General features: G+C 42.8%; 1 protein-coding gene across 17 annotated transcripts in view; it reads right to left on the bottom strand.

Annotated features, from left to right (window-relative positions):
• foxp2 (forkhead box P2) overlaps positions 1 to 17,309 on the bottom strand; it is a 104,371-nt gene that overhangs the window by 66,346 nt on the left and 20,716 nt on the right. Inside the window, exon 1 of one of the 17 annotated variants that reach the window (XM_051392132.1) lies at positions 6,378 to 6,712. The exons of 13 other annotated variants lie outside the window; for them this stretch is intronic. The gene's annotated coding sequence lies outside the window, so the exon portion shown is untranslated. Of the gene's footprint in view, positions 1 to 4,746; positions 4,892 to 6,377; positions 6,713 to 17,309 lie in introns of those variants that run through there. 3 more of the 17 variants (XM_051392145.1, XM_051392133.1, XM_051392144.1) reach the window with 3 other exon arrangements.

Below are 17,309 nucleotides of genomic sequence, written 5' to 3'. Positions count from 1 at the left end.
CACACGTTACGTTGTTAACACACAACGGGTTTGACGCTGGTTTTCGTTCAGAGTCTCTGGGCTATCCATTTTCAGTCTGAGGATGTTCTCTACTGTCTCTATCTAGAACACTGATCCATCTCCTCATTTTATATGCATGAGTTGCATAAAAATGTTTTCATTAAGATGACAAAAAAGAAAAGAAAAAAAAGTGACCGGTAAATCTGTGATCCCAGACGTTCCCATTTCAGGTGGCTGGTTGGAATTCTTTTGGTTGGCGAGATCAAAATAAAAAAAATAATAATAGAAATTACATTTCACAGTCTGCTGACTCCTCACAGCTCTGTGATCAAGTCGAGATATGGTTACCATTTAAAATAATCACAGATTCTGTGCTTGAGTGAAATTAATTCATCATTGCCATAAGTTACTATGCATACAAAATAAAGAAGTAACTGGGCAAGGGCTCACATATTCAATACTTCAGATTGCTTAATAAATCAAAATGCCACATATATGCTGACTTTAAAATGGTGCTTAAAACCACAGCATTTAAAAATGATGAATTTAATCGAAGACCAAATAATGGCGAACAAAAAAAGTTTAAAATAACTTAATCAGATGACTTATCCAAGTTGAACCATAAATGTATGGCTTTGAAGAATATTATTGTTTTAATTTGGGTGTGTACTGTAATTTTTTCTGGTTGTGAGTTGTCACAGCACAGGGACACCACAAGCAGTTTATTACAGCCCTCAGCTTCAAGCAGTGAGTTTGGAGTCAGAGATGGAAAAACGACCACTTGGAAAGCTACGTTCGACGAAACCCAGTCCACCGGATTAAGTAAGGCAGGCCAGGCTGCCGTGCCTTAGAATTAAAAGCTTCCTTTTTGGCACTAAAGGGCTGCCATAAAAGCGCATTAATGACTACTTTTTATAAACCTGTGTATGGTAATGGTTTCTGCTCCCAGATAGAGGAATTTCAAAAGTGTTTCACCGGTGAATAAAGATTGCTTTGGAAAAAAGGGAGCTGAAGAAATCATATTTACAAAATCACGAGTGGGGCCAAATGAAAAGAGATGAATATGAATAATGGACTTTGCTTTTTTTCGGGATTAACATTATTCAAAGAAACAGAATCAAATGTGGTTATCTCCTGTCCAATGAGCCCTACATTGAGAAAACCTCAGTCATATTTCAATTCTTCATTTGAGCTGACAATAAATCGTAGTTCTGTGATAGGAGACATTCAGTCGAGAATGTTCAGAACTTAATTCTCTTCTATTTACAATAAGGAGATGAGACAGAATAAGATAAAAGACAGACTATTTGCCAGTGTGTAAGTGTCCCTAAATGGAGTGTGAGTGTGTGTCAGAGTCAGTGTTTGTGGAGCACAGAAAGGGAAAAAAATGACAAAGAAAGCCAGAGGAAAGGGTGTAAAGTGCATGTTCAATTGTATGGTCTGCACAATGTCTCCTTAGAATCAAATGCAAGAGGCACTCATGAATAGTGTGCATGATACTATGTTAATACAAATTCATTTTATATGAATACAACCAGCTCTGAAATATGACAATGACAAAACAGTTATTGTACATGTGCTAGCCAATTACAAATAAAAAAGGGTATAGTAGGCCAAAATCAAAATGTTAAATTAAAATCAACAATGAATCATTCAGTAAAAAAAGGGGGAAAATATTTTAAGATGATATTTAATTTACAGTTTATCCAATTTCCTTTGCTCAACAAAAAAAAACCACCACTACAGCAATAAATGCACACTTGTTAAATATATTACTGTAGTGCAGCACGCCCCTCACAGAAAGAGTAAAAGAGGAGGAGAGAAACTAGTTTTCTCCTGCATTTAGGCTCGTCCCATATCACTTACACGTTACCCATCAGGCACCTCATTCTGCTGAAGCAGGAGACAGCCCCGCCGCTGTGGGTGAGCAAGACAGTGACGAAAGCTGATCAGTCGGCTCTCATTTGCATATTTGCCAATTCCATTAATTAACTCGGCCCACCTAATCAGGGCTAATTGACCTATAAAGAGGGGAGGCCTCATTGTCTCGTCCAATCATCTTTACCAAGAGTAGAGGAGGTGTGCTGGTGAACGCAGGGTACTTCCGACCTAACTGTATTTATAGACCTCACGCGTGGAGGTATTCCACTCAGAAAAGACGTTTTATTCTCTGCTTGAACTAAAGCGATCAGGACTGAGCTGCTTCGACATGGAGCAAGAGTTGGGAAACAAAAAGGAGAAAATGGACAAATTCTTTACACTGGTCCAGCGCCTTGTCGAGGGCAGAAGAGAAATATCAGAGGAGCTAATGACAGTTGGATGGCCTGACTCTCTGGTCCTCTCCACAGCACGGCACATGCAGCGGACAGGCGCAGGGAGCCAGCCGCGGTCGGCACAGCTAGAGAGACATAGCTCATTGTGACGTTTCCAGTTATTTCTGGTTGATTAGGGCCATTATGTCTCCAGCTCTGATTTATGTTGTCATTCCCCCTCAGCAGTCCTGCATCGATAGATCTTAATGAATTGGTAAATAAGGGTGAAGATTGCAGTTGACAACACCGCAACATTCCTCATTCATACCAGACAAGATTTATGTAACCAATTAGGAGCATAACAGGGGGGGACTGGTCAGGAGAAAAAATAATCTTTCCACAGGAAAATGACCAAACTCTAACCCACGACAAAATAGATAATGGGCAGTCTTTAACACCGGCTTAGTCACACTTTCTCCATGCCCGGTTGGGGACTTTAAAACTGCTCAGAAGGAAGGATCAGTACTGCTCCTCTTAGGATTAAGAAATTGATTTTACAAAAATATACTGGCTGGCAGTGTGTACTGCCTGACTGCATCCCTCTATTCTTAAAAACATACCCGACTATTCAGTCCACATCTGAATAATGTCCAAACCAAAGATGATGATGGAATCAACAGATTAAAAATCAAGCTCTTGCCAACAAAGCACCACTTTGATATGGAAATATTAAATTCAAGAAGCCACTCCCCCCCACAACCATCCAAAAATGAGAAGGGGCGTGCATGTGTGTGTGTAGGTGTGTGTGGTGTACGCACACAAATCAATTGTTCGGGTAATGTTTGATATACTGACTAAGAAATAGCATTTGCATTTTTTAATAGTCTCATATATCCATTATTTAATTTCTCTTCTCTGTGGTTCTAGGAATCTGTTAGTAGACAAATAAAGGCCTCTTTGTCATTAAAAAAAATTTCAGATAAAAGTGCTGATCATCAATAGCCAGCGACAGGCCAGGAAGACCCATAGGGCAGGAGTGAACAGAGGTGGAAAATTAAAGCAGAGTGATACGGGAGCCGGCTCCTTTCAGCCTCTCTCCCTTCAAGCACATGCAAATGAGGCCGTGCTGCTTAACTGCATCATTTATGTGGATAATAGCGGCATCATCATTACGGGAACTCAAATTAAATTACATCACAATTAGCATAACAAAGTGATTGGTTAAACTTTCAAAACAAATAACGCGGCTCTGCTAATGAACAGTGTTAATTGGCCAGTGTGCATTCTAAATAAAACATGTAGGTAAACATGTGTTTTAGTTAAACAATTTTAAAATTCATTTCTACCCCCTCCCCTTTTTTTAAATAGCAAAATCAGACAGACGTGGAGAGAGAAAAAAGGAAAAAACAGAAAAAGAAGACTCAAAACTGAATATTGCCAGGGGGATTTGTAAGCTGAAATATAAAATGTGTAGCATTTAATTTTATTGCGCTAAAGAACCTATTATAATGCCAGACTCTGGAGAACAATGTAAATTATCTGCCTTCAAAATGAAGTTTGGCCAATTCTCCATGTGAACTAATCACATAGCTCATTATGCATTAGGGTATTAAATTATGAAGAGGAGTCCCTTTCGCATTCCTGCACAAAGCCCTATGAAATGTTAATAATATGCCCACAATAGCCCAATACCATGCCTTGCTCACCCTCATCAATATTTAAGTAAACAAATTATCCCACTCGCCTTTGATAAAGATAATTAGTGCTTCACCGATTATCAGTCTTGTGACCTCTCTCCACTTCAAACTAAACATCTGCTCCTAAGAGTTTGGGGATTTTTTTACCCCCCCACACCAAGAGATGGGAATAAAACAAATAAGTCAAACCTCAAGTAAAAGCTTTGCCCTCTCAAAACACACATCTGCAACTGATTAATATTTGATTGTTATTAGCTAATGAAAGGTTATACAGTGGCTGTGCCCTTTTATTCTGTTTAACCATGAATCTCTGTCCTCTTGATTTTAATGATCAATGATTAGCTTAGCAATCTAAAAAAACACCACAACACGCCAACCAACTAATGCAAGAGCAGAAAATACCACAGTAAGTGAGTTCACAGTCACATGCACGCACACTCGTACCGACACACACAAACACAAAGCCACAGTGGTGCACGCGCGCACATGCCCGCTTTGTACGCATGCACACACACATAGAGGCGCACACACACACTGAGCCATTCATCAGCACTAATTAAGCAGCAGATTAACAGAGCCCGCAGACCAAGGCTGCACGGTTACACAGTGGGACGAACCAGCGGGGAAGGCGAGGAGACACAGCCCGGCAATAAAACACAACCATTAAACACAGCCAAGAGCCTGGAGTCGACTACGGATGACACAGGATTGATGGATGGATGGTTGGATGATGGATGGATAGATGAATGGATGGACAGAGTCTGCCTGACTTTTTTTTTTTTTTTTTTTTTTTTTACCTGAAGGTGAGGAGTGCCAGAGACCTTGACCAGAGAACAGAGTGCTTGCCTCTACCACCGCCGAGGGTGTCTAGCAGCAACGGCCGCAAGTCGACTGGTGTCACCCCGTGGAGAGGCAACACTATCTGTGTCATCACTTCAGCCGTGTTTATGGGGGATGGCATCATAAACAAGCCAGCTCCCCCCCGCCAGCCGCCACCCAGCCCCCGCCCCAGTTCCCCCCCCGCTCCCTCTCTCTCCTCTCCTCTCCTCTCTCGCCACCTCACCACCACCGTGCCATTCATGCATACTTAAATCACCCTCGCCCCATTAAAAAAAAAGAAAGCCCAGACGCCTCTCCTGACAATTATTCTATCATTTCCAGTTGTCACCGGGGCAATTACCGACCGGGGCCCCCTGTGCGGGTCGGACATGCAGGCCCGATAGGAGAGGCTTGAGTTGGGGGAGAGAAGGAAAAGAGTGGGAGAGGGGACAGCGGAGGGAGTGTGTGTGAGTGCACATGTGTGTGTGCATGAGCGTGAATGAAGGAGGGGGGGCAGTGTACAAAATGGAAATTTATGACAGAGACACGGTGGCTTCTTTCTCTCTCCACATTGGAAATAATTAGACCATCATTTCTTATGCCTGCCGCTGATGAAATATATCACAATTACTGAAAAACACTACTTATCATTTCACTCCCCATTTGATTGGAAATGAGAGACATGGCAATTATTAGTTTGATCTCTGTTTTGCTGTCTTTGAATTTAGGGAACAGCCTTCAAATCTAATTACATTTATTTAAATCAGTTACTTTTTACAAGTTACTATAAAGGAAAAAAAAAAATTCTGTACATTTGGGTGCAAATGTTTAAAAGCGACTGTGTGTGTAGGTAGCCTGTGTGTGTGGGTGGGTCCTGTATGTGAACGAGAGAGTGTGTGTATATGAGTGTTAGGGGATCTTCACACAGGGAGTGCTGTGACTCCTCGCAGGATGCTTCGCCGGCTCTTCCCTTGCATCTCGGCTGCATGCATACCAGGCAGCTCGCGCTGCTCTCGCTCTAATCGCACATCTGCTTTCCAGAACACTCTCTGTTTCTCTCTCTCTCTCTCTCTCTCTCTCTCTTTCTCTCTCTAGTGCAAGTGCACACACACACACACACACACACACACACACACACACACACTCACTCTTACACACAACCTGCCAGACTGGCTCTCTACTTTGCTCGATGTACCCGGCATCGCTGAGACGAGAGGGAAACGGAGACAGAAGCGGGGCTAGAGGACGCCGCTACGAGAGGTGCATTCGCTGGCAAAGGTATGTGTGTCGGGCTTTATTCTAGTGCAGTTTAGTTCTTTTCTTTTCAGCTCTGATTGTGTGCATGTCAGTGTGTGTGTGTGTGTGTGTGTGTAGATGTAAAGAGTCTGAATGGGATTAGTGAAGGGCTGAGCGGCAGTCAGTAGCCTCCACACCGTGCTCTGGCAGAGAGTGTATAGGGCTCTTAAAAACAATTAGCCATATCACATCCATGCATTACCAAGTCACACGCTATCACAAAGCACTGCTACGGTAGCACAAGTACACATCCAAACAAAGTCATAAATAGTCCACGACTGAGAGGGAGAGAGTGATGGATAAAATGACCTACCTTTTAAACAATGAATGAGAAATCCACTCTCCCTGGTAAGAAGCATTTGAAGAAGTATTCTCAGAAGCCTGGAAGCAATAGTGTGTATCAAAACTGACGAGAGGGGGAAAATGCCACTAGTAGAAAACAGAGCATCAAAAGTGAAAAAAAGGGAGAAGGGAAAAAAAAAAGTAAAGAGAAACTAGCTGACGCTTACTGTCAAGGACATCACCAGAGAAGTATTTACAGCGGTATTTACAGTAGTGCGAGGGGAGAGCACCTCTGCCTGGTCACGTCTGAGAGACAGTTGCCGTTTCAGTGCTGCCTAATTAAAACAAGTCAGGCAGCCCCGCTGGATTGTTTTGACGCCTGAGGACCAATAGTACACAAAAACCAGTGGCTTGATCGGTGGGGTAGGGGGGGTGGTCGCGGGGAGCGGAGAGGAGGGGGCGGAGGGTGGCGAGAACTGGCAAAGGAATGGGTTGGCGGGGGGGGGGTGTGTGTGTGTGTGTGTGTGTGTGTGTGTGTGTAAGGGGGGTTCAGAAGAGGCGTTTTGTAGAGGAATCTGAAAGGGGAGGGAGACCACAAAGGTTCAGAAGTGGGGAGACCTCCACATGCCGAATGCTCCCTCACTTTTTCTAGGCAAAATGCTAAGATGATGCTTTTTTGCCAATATGCTATCGACATTGTCTGCACTCATTACACCACACACATTTTTAAGCACTAAACAACACACCTGGCCAAACTAAAAGACTCAACACAGTGAAGAACAATAGAGTTAATAGAAGTGAAACACACAAGCTGACAGACATTTCACAGCTCTTCCCCTCAGCCACAGTTTTTAAAAGCTTGGTTTACCGCTTGATAAAAGGCAAACATGTCTGTACAGATGTCTTACACGAGGCTTCAGATATCTGAACAAGTCTCTCCTAATGAATTAGTTCAGTATCTCTGACTGGGACCGCAGAAACCACCGGTCCCCACTGCCTGCTTAAGAAGCCGACAAAAGCCGAAGCGAGCTGAATGAAGCTGGGCTGGGCTAGGATGTGCTGAATGTGATGTATCAACATGTTTCCCCCTACTGTAAACAATGCACAACAGGCAATGAGCTGGAACATTTAGGGCTAATGGTGTTTGCCAATCCTTTTGTCATTTTTTTTATTCCCTCCTCTCTCTCTCTCTCTCTCTCTCTCTCCTTTCCTGTGTCTCTCTCCCTCGCATGCCACAGATGTTTTTCTTAGTCGCTCCAACAGACAGGAATCTACTGGCAAGAAGAAAGGCTCGGTCTTCCCCAGGAGAGAGGAGTACAAAGCCCCCAGTCTGCATACAGCAGATGCAGAAAGCCAGTCCATCTGCCACCAGCTCGCTCTGCCACATGGGCCTGAGAGATTTAATACAAGAGGGGACTTTTTCCTCTCCTTTTTTTTTTTTTTTATATCTACCTACATAAATTTATGCCATATACATAGAATCAAATTTAAACACACATATAAATCTGATGCAACTCCAAAATTAAATTCATAGTTATTCACTAACCAACACATGTGGGCAGGCATACAGGCAGCCACAGCATGAGGTTATAGAGAGTGCAAGAACTTTTATGTTTTCAAGAGAGGCACCCAGGGCAACTATGACAGATTTATTTAGGAAAAGACGTAGCCCCTAACGTGGGATAAAGACCACTTGAACTTGCAAGCTTTGAGCGGTGCACTGGCATGATTTAACAGGCTCTGAATTGCACATTATCTCCCAGGCTCCGCTGGAGCATATTTAAGCCGTATGATATCATTATTAGGAGACCAACACAGACCAAAAGATGCAACATTTTCATTAGTGTCAACTGTCTTGAGCTCTGAGGCAGAGAGGGTAAACACTAAACAATCATGGCAGAGTGAGAGAGACAGAGGGAATTGAAGCAAGCGAGAAAATGGGAGAGAGAGGGGGATGACAAGAGTGCAAATGCAAGCAAGTGAGGAAAAAAAGACAGCGACAGAGAGAGGCAAAGGCAGCTAACATTAAACAACTGCTGTTAATTGCTCTAAGCATCCACATTATGCCAGTAATTTCTCCCATTTCTCTTTCAGCGCTAAGGGCTTCAGGCTAGAAAGCTCCTTCAGCCCCTTTAATAAACTACTCAGAGTGCCTCACTGGAAAAGACAAACAAGAGGCCCCTGGCCTTAGAAACATTCGCTTCACTAGGGGAAACGCTATGCCTATTTCTACACATCTGTGACAATTGTGTGCCTCCTCCCTTCAGGTATTTATTCCCTATGTCTCTTATTCCTGTGCTTTCCGCTGCCAAGGTCAACGGAGACGAACGGGCCCACCAGCGTCTTGATGTGGTGGCAGCAGAACAGTGAAAGGAGAACGGGAGAGAAAAGGGGGGGGGGAGGGAGAGAGAGAGAGAGAGATAGGCATGTGTAGTGGGTACAGTGGGGAGGGGTGATTGTGGCAGCAGCTGGTTACCAACCCTGGCAGGAGCAGCGGCAGTGGGGGAAGCAGTAGTGGATCTGCGATGCAGTGCAACGCCGTGACAACAGTGGCGACGGATGTTGATTCCCGTCTCCCGGCACTGCTATCATTTTCACAGTTTACACACACACACGCACGCGCGCGCGCGCACACACACACACACACACACACACACACACACTACCACTAACTATTAATTTTCAATTAAAGCCACCGTGAAGTGCATTGCCTCTGGGGCATTAGACAAAGTCAAGCGCCCATCACAGTGGTTTCCCTCGTCATTTCTGCCACCATCACTTCAGTACCAAGCCACCACAAAGTACACACGCTGCCATAAGGTTTGTCAGTCAGGAGCAGCCCAGCCTTCAGCCTTGTGAATCACTCTATTAACCCTTGAACAACCATTATCATAAAACCTACACACAAATGATAGAAATTAGTGAAATTTACTCAAGAAAAGCATGTGTTTAAATAAATGCATGCATGACCTTTTAAGTATACACAAGAGCCAAAAAATGTTGCAGAGAGAGAAAGAGACTGTGACTTTTCTCTGCCTGCGAGTGATGTATTTATTGAAGCCCAAGTGCCAAGAGCATCAATGATGTTCACTTTGCATTGGGAGGTTATCCATTTAACTTCCCTCCTCCCTCGTCCATTCTCACATTTAAGAGCCAGTCAGACAAAATGAAGTGATTTTACCGTCTGCTGAAATATGTTCAACTGCCCCTAACAACTCCCACACAGTGATAACCAATGTTTCTAAAGAGCAAAAGAAAAAACACACATATGAAGTAGAGCCCACACATCAGGACCATTCATTAGTTGTCACACAAATGTTCCACAAGCACAATTCATGAGCCACTTAGTCCTGCCTACAAATAAATAAATAAAAAACCCAAATAAGGCATAATAAGGGGGTAGGGCTATTTTTTAGTCCTGGGCAATGTTGATCACACGATATGTTGCTTATGGCCAGAGAGCAGAGACCATTACGGACCGGTGATTATATAAGTGGTTGGAAGGCAGCACCATTTTAATATACTGTACTTAAGCACCAGGGTATCCATGGCAACTTGCCTTGCACCGCGTATTCAGAAAATCCCTAATGAAATGCCTATTAAGTGGCTGATAATGACAGTGTCCAAATATATTTGCATACGTATTTCACTGCGAAAAAAAATGAGAGCAGTGGATGAAGGTAGAGAGGGGCCTGATTACTGCAATCACAATAATAAATATGGTGATTTTGTTTTGTTTGTCGTTTGAAAAATTGTGGTTATTATAGGAAATATACAATTTCTAAATCAATGAATAAGACAAACGTGAGGCTTGGTCATTTGGTCTACAAAATAACTACCAGTTATATAAAGACTGTTTTTAATAAAACTTATACAGAGAAAAAAAAGTAGCGGCGGTGTGAATGGGTGTGAATTGAGGCCTCATTGCTTTCCTTTGGGAGTCTCCACATGTGACTTCCATTTGCGACTTTGGCTGAGTGCCCAACAGGACATCCCTGAGAGAGTGTTTGCTTGACTCAATATCAACAGCCCGAGTAAGCAGCCTGGGGAGGGGAGGGGGGGGGGGACTCTCTGGCCAAGCCCGGCCTCAGGTTCCTATTGAAAATAAACCAGCCTGTACATTCACTGGGCCCAGAAATATCAACACGCGCTGCAAGGAGCCACGTATAGCACTCAGCAGCGCTCCGCTGGTGCCTCTCCAAGGCTTAATGATACCTGCACCTCCCCTCCAGCTGCTTCTGCCTGACGCCGCTGCTACACACAGACAGCAGGCGGGCGGGAATTAAAGTATACATTACAGCAGAAAAATAAAAAGAGATCGAAATGACAGAAGTCAGACAGTTCAAGCTGACCGGGCCTCTTGAAACGAAGGAGCTGGTAGACTAGCGACAGACACTCCAGGTTAAATTGGCCCTCCTGTGCCTCCTCTTATTTTCCCACCACCACAGCTGCCTCTAAAGCCCCCCCCTTCCTATAAAAAAAAAAAAGCTTTTCTTCAAAAGCGTATTTGAATTAAACGAGTTGCTGAAATCAAAGGCTCGGCTGAGCAGGGTAAATTTAAACAAGCAAGTGCGGCTCACAGCAGTTTACCTGTTATACAGCAGATTGGAATTAGATGAAAGAGTAGAGCATGGCAGACAACTTCCCTTTTTCACAGTAGTAGATATTATCATATAGTAAAGGCGGCTGCAGTTTAAATTACATTCCTTCTCAGTGAAAAGTACACGCTACGGAGTTGTTGTTTTTTAATGTTCCTGGCCATGTCATCAAGATGACAGGAACAGCAAAAAAAAAAGTGAGATACAATAGTCGTTTCACGCATTCAGATTTCCTGTTATTTCCTGTTAGGAATGAATCTGAAACCCATTTATGACAGTGATCTGTAGTGTCTAAGGATCCCACAGCTCCAGCTCTGCCAAAGAGATTGTCATTCCCAGAACTATGGCTACACAGTTGAATGGCAGCAAGACAAGCTCCACTGGCAGTCAAAAGAGCACAACACCTGTATATGCTATGCAACAACTAGTATCTAAGGTCCAAGGAATCCTGTCAATGCATTTGCAAGTAGCAATGAAAAATACTTCCATGCGGGATGACAGAAAAATTAAACACTGACCATGAATTAGATAATGGAGAAAGTTTGGGACTCATCTCCGGGAGCTGTTGAGACGTGGTGCGCTCTGTTCCTGTGAGTCCTCTGATTACCTCGGCCTTCTGACTTACTGCTGACACAGTGGCTATCCATTCATGACTAAAACACCATTCAACTAGACACGAATAACACCTCAAAACCCCCTGATCAAATTAATTCAGGAAAACGGCATTCCAGCAAAGAATAATAAACTCATTATATGGAAATTTCAAACTCTTCTATTCTCCACACCGCGGCTAATTCAAACCTAATTTTTACTAGCCACTAATTTGAGGGCGAAGGGCGGGGGATAGGAATTACATCTGGAGGTAATTCATTGTGTGGAACTGAGCCCAGTGGAGGCTACGATTACCCCACAAAAAAAAAAAAAAGAAAACAGAGAGACAGGCAAGACACAGAGAAGGAACTATTTAGGTGAGTGGGACTTCCGGAGCACTGAAACGACACTTTTCACAAAAATGTTTTCATTGTGCTGTCACCAGACACGGGCTGGAGAGGATATAGGTGCTGCAGGCACCGACAGAGAGACAGACAGAGACACTAATAAATAAGAGAGAGAGAGAGAAGGATTTTCAGGAAAATGTTCAGGCTCCTCCAGACAGCTGCGCTGGTTCAGGATTTAGTAAATAGCCAAAGATGTGGAGTTTAAGGAAGGGTGTGGGTGGGTGGGTGAACGGGGGGGGGGGTAATTTTAACTCTACAGTTGGGGTGTTGTGCCCGCTCTAAAGGCTCAGAGTTTATGAGGACGTCTCCCTCTCAAGTGACCAGCTACATCTGGGCTGCCTAAGTGGGCTGCCTAATAAATGGCACACTTTTCCAATGATCTGCAGTTTCAAAGCATTGAGTAAAGGGTATCCAGCTGTATCAGTTTCACTTTAAGGATGCAAACTTAATACTTATTTGCAAAGAAGTATTTGTGAGCGGGAGAGGACTAGAAGCAGACATATTTGAAAGATTTTCCTTGATTACACTGAAAGGAGTCCCACTGATCAAGTTGAGTGAAGGAAATATAAAGTTTGGCTCCGACAATCAGGCACAGTGAAGAATCCCTGCAGGAGGACATTAACATGTGATAGAGAAACTTGCCTCAGTCTCTTCCACATCAGAACCCCCTGCTCTCCACTTCCATCCTTTGCCACCCCTCCAACACTAAATGTGTTTTCCAAATGAAAATAAACGGAGTCCGACCAGTTTGAGGCAGTCATACTCTGGAATATGAGATCAAATAAAGGCTTCTGTGGAGGCTGAAAGGAGAAATGAAATGGCTTCTGAGGGGAGATGTACCGAGTAATAAAATTACTCCTTTATATCTTCCTAAACAGCACATGTTCCCCTGGAGTGGGTGAGGGCTTCACTTTGGTCAAAGACAAGTATGCAAGTGGCAATTTTTCCTTCAGGGAAGATTCCCTGATACACTTCTTGAGACTTGGCGCACCGCAATTTTCTTGAAAACGAGAAACTATTTCAGCAACAAGTTAAGCGGAACTTTGGAAGTTTCACTTTGATGATGTGCTGGTACACGCTGTCATTGAAAGGTATGTTCCATTAAATTGGAACAGCAAGATGACTCATAAGCCTATTGCTTTTCAATGAGTTCAAACTAGGCTGAAATGTTCGGATGAACAGTCGCATTTTATAATAAAACATACAGTTGACTTGGAACTGACCATGATGTCACTACTTGAAATTGGTTAGCTATTCCAGTTATACAAACACCATTCCATTTGGCATTGGGGGAAATGTACAACAAAAGTATGAATCTAACTACTTAAAATCATGCAATTGATTTGTATTCTTAAAAAGCTGGTCACAATAACATTCAGATGGAGTTTTTTGCTACAGCAGAAGGGCTATATTAGAGGACATTTGCAATTGGAGAGAATACATTATAATTCATTATACAGTAGCTATTAAACCTTCAGTAAAAATGCTTTAGTACAAGGATTGAGCCACTTATCAGACCTACTCACTACCTTTAAAAGCTGTCCATGTTCAGTACTCTGAGTGGCAAAAAAGCAATCGCTGATGACTCGGAAAATAGGACTAGATGTACAATTTATCAAAACAGAAACGGCTGGCAGGGATTTCAGAGAATCAAGAGTTGTAACTGTTTGTTCAAAATCACAGGAGAAAGGAAGACTGCAATTTACAGGAATTAAAAAAATGAATTCAGCAACGCAATTTTTAAAAGTTACCAATAGAGTGGTTTGGGTTATACTGTCCAAATACGGCTTTAAGAAATTTAAATAAGAAAAAGTGTATTGTTCACAAAATTGATTCATCTTGTGAGGTGTTCACAGTATGTTGCATGGATCACAACCTTTTATCAAGCATTCTGTGTACCTTCCTGACACTTTGTTTTAATGTATTAATCAAAAGAAAATGACACAACAAATTAAATAAATTGCCTGTAGATGCACACAACTATCCCTGTTTCAGTTTGTTTTATGCAGTCTTGGAATGTAATTAAGAGGTTTACACCAGGTTGATGATGTTTGTGCTGTGGCTGTGAATTCATTTCTGCCGTGAACATAATATAGAACTTTATTCTCAGTGACAACCTGCAAGACTGTTGTTTACAAACACATACAAGCAGAGAGCAGACTCATTAGCGATCTCATAACACTAGGCCCCAAAATAGTGTGTGGAGCGTGCATCGGTGGCTTAAAACACTTGTCAAGCTATCATCATGGCCGACTTTTAATTTACGCAAAGGCACCCAATTATAGTTCGAGGCAACATTTTCAACACTTTGAGAACTTGAGCGCATCATAAACTTTCTCTCTGTGTTGCCTTTTGCCCCCGTCGAAGCCTGTTGCCATCTAGTCAGGAAAGACGAATGGTGTAGGGGATGTTTCTGACAACTTAAAAGTACCCATCAGCTGCCTGCGAGACATCTCCCTGCACATCCAGCCCCGAACCTCCCCAAACAAACAGCAGGCTCCACTTCAAATACATAGCAGGACTATTAGGTAATCTTCTCCTTTGTTCACTCTCCCTGAGCCTTGGTGACTAACCTCAATCTCTCCCTGTTCCACCTCCTGCCTTCACACTGACAACGCAACACTTAATGCTGCTTGGACTTTAGGAGTGCACTGTGATGAATGGCTAGGAATTATTAGCAAATATACACATGTTATCTTATGTATTCAAACAGGTTGTGTTTGTTGTGTTTGGTCTGTTAGATGACAGTACCAGTGTGGTTTTTAAGTGGGAGGGAAAGAGAAGAGGAGGGCGGCAGCACAAGGGCTCTTTGTTTTGGGGACGGGACAAATCTGAGGTTTCCTTTTGGATATTCAATATCCTGCAAGGTACAAAACAGAGTTACAGTAGTCTAGTGTCTGGGCTTTTTTAGGGAGGGCTGCACAGGCTTGCTACGTGTGTCTGTGAATTGTTGCATGCTTCTTAGTCAATTGCTTTGTGGCTTGCGTGAGTCGCTTCCAACAAAGCCTGGGAAATCAATCAATCTGCAAAGAAATACCTCTTATGCCAGATGTGGCACTTGAAAAAAAAAAAAGGACTTAAAAAGACTTGCTTGTATTAGGGACTCTAAGGGTCCAAACAGTGTAAAACCATGTTGAAATTAGATATTTATTACAAATGAATCAAGCTGTCAAAATGCTACCTACTCCACTTTGAATTTCTGCTTGTTATGTTAGGTGGCTTCTCTAAGGCGAAGCATGTCAAATCTGTAAGTGTGCAAACGTCTTACTCTGAAATATATCTCTACTGTTTACTTAACAAGTTGCCAAGGAGAATGAAAGACAAATGTTTCATTAGCAGGTGACTTTTTTTTGGGTTTCTTTTACAAGTCTTCAGTAGTTCCGCTCCTTGACACATATATGCGCACACTTGCATACACCGAGTATAATTATAAATGCAATGCTTGCTATAGGGAGCTGAACTTTTCACACCTTTCAAAGCCACAAAATTGGATGGTTTTGTGGTTGTGCAGCTGCTGCTCCGCACTAATGCAAGGCGGTGTCATATGAAAAATATTCCTCTCCCCAAACCACAGGGCTGGTCATTAATGAAACACAGGCCGCGCAGTGAGGTCATACAGAGTCTAGATTTCAGCAGCCACACTTAAAAACCGCTCAGAGAGAATAGAGAAACATGAACACAAATCAGATTCCAGCTCCAAGGACGGGGAAAATAAATAAATAGAGAAAGGCACTGGCCCCTCTCACATTTTCCCCCAGCGCTCTGCAAACAACCGTCAACTGCAGCTCAGAAACAGCTCACAATGAGAGCAGACTAAACAATCTGGTCCTGGCCAAGGAAAATGCTAAGCAACTCTGCACACAGGATGTCTCACCCTAATTGCCAACTATCAAATCTCACAATGGAATCTATCCATTTGGCAAAATCTTCACAGCAAACTTGGCGATATACTTTTGCTTTTAAAAGCGTCAACTTTTGTGATGAGAAGACAGGACGAAAAAAAGATGGAGAAACACAGTTGTCAAGAATTTCATTTCTATCTTGGATTTGCTGGGGTTTATTGAGCTTACAGGAAAACTAGCAGTAATGTGTGCTGAGAGGAAAAAAAAACTTTTATTTGATAGAGGTGCTGGGGGTCTTGTAAACGAGTGATTAAAATCCTCAGCATTAAGATAAACAGACTAAATAGGTCCCCAAAGACGTGCACACTCAGGAAGGAGAGAGTGCAAGGGCAAGCCCTAGTCAGCAAGTGGGACTGACAGACTGTGTACTGGAGGTGGGCATGGGAGCGTAACTGGAGCCTTGGGACTGGTATAAGAAACAGGGTTACCAGGAGGGACCGGGCTTTAAACAGGAAACTAATGGACAGTCTCCGCCATCCACCATGTGGCATTGTATTTTCCATCCAGTCAAAGCCATGCTCGCAGAGACCCCATGACTTCAAACAGCCAAAATAGCAGCACATTCATGAAACAGAACAGAACTACTGGGAATTAAAGAAGGCAGGGAAAAAAGAAAATGCACACACACAAAAAAAAAAAAAAGGTAGCAGGCCTCGACAGCAGATGGTAAAATTAACATTTCAACAGTTCCTTCCTTTCATGTAGGTCTCGGCAGAACTTTTTTTTTTTTTTTTTTTTTTTTCAAAAAAGAAAAAGAGAGGGGCTTCGGTTTTGGTAAGATATAGTGGTGTAGGAGGCATCTGGAAAAGGGGAAGAAGAATATTGGCTTATTGCTCCTGATGGTCCACCTCTATGAAAAATTAAATAGGTCTGTTTTGCAGGTTTCCCCTCTCTGGAGTGCCCTAAGCTGTGTTATGGAAACATCATCTTGGTAATTTATACGCCAAAGAACACCTGGTGATGAAAGAAAATAAACTATTCCTCCCTTTCTTTCTCCATTTAAAACCCAACACTTTGGCTTTGTGGTCTCTCCCTTTGATGTTTCTTTTTCCACCTTTTTAATGTCCATCCATTTGGCTTATTTTGCAAGTAGTTGGCATCTATTGTAGTGTTAAGTCGTTCACAAAATACTTGTCAGATTTCATTTTGAAGTCTTGATATACACTTCAAAAGGTGCGCTAGAGATGTTATCACGGACAGACTGGAAGACTGAGGCATCTCTAATAAAGACCCAAACAATGGACAGCCTCTCTCATTTCCAACCCTGTCCAATGGAGCGTCTCAGTAGTACCCATTAATTTGGACACAGTTCTGGCTAAATTACATGTGTTCCACCTCTGTGACATTTTAAATGCAATTAAAAGCTGGTTATGGAAGTGTGCACGGACTTCCCTGTGATGAAGGGAAATCACTGACGTGATTAACATGCAAACGAGCTCACGCTGGCAGACTAGATTGGGGTTTG

The sequence above is a fragment of the Dicentrarchus labrax genome, unplaced genomic scaffold (assembly GCF_905237075.1).
Source record: "Dicentrarchus labrax unplaced genomic scaffold, dlabrax2021, whole genome shotgun sequence".
In the NCBI taxonomy this organism is placed as follows: domain Eukaryota; kingdom Metazoa; phylum Chordata; class Actinopteri; family Moronidae; genus Dicentrarchus; species Dicentrarchus labrax.
The sequence above is the reverse complement of the archived record's forward strand: the minus strand, read 5'-3'. Positions and strand labels throughout refer to the sequence as shown.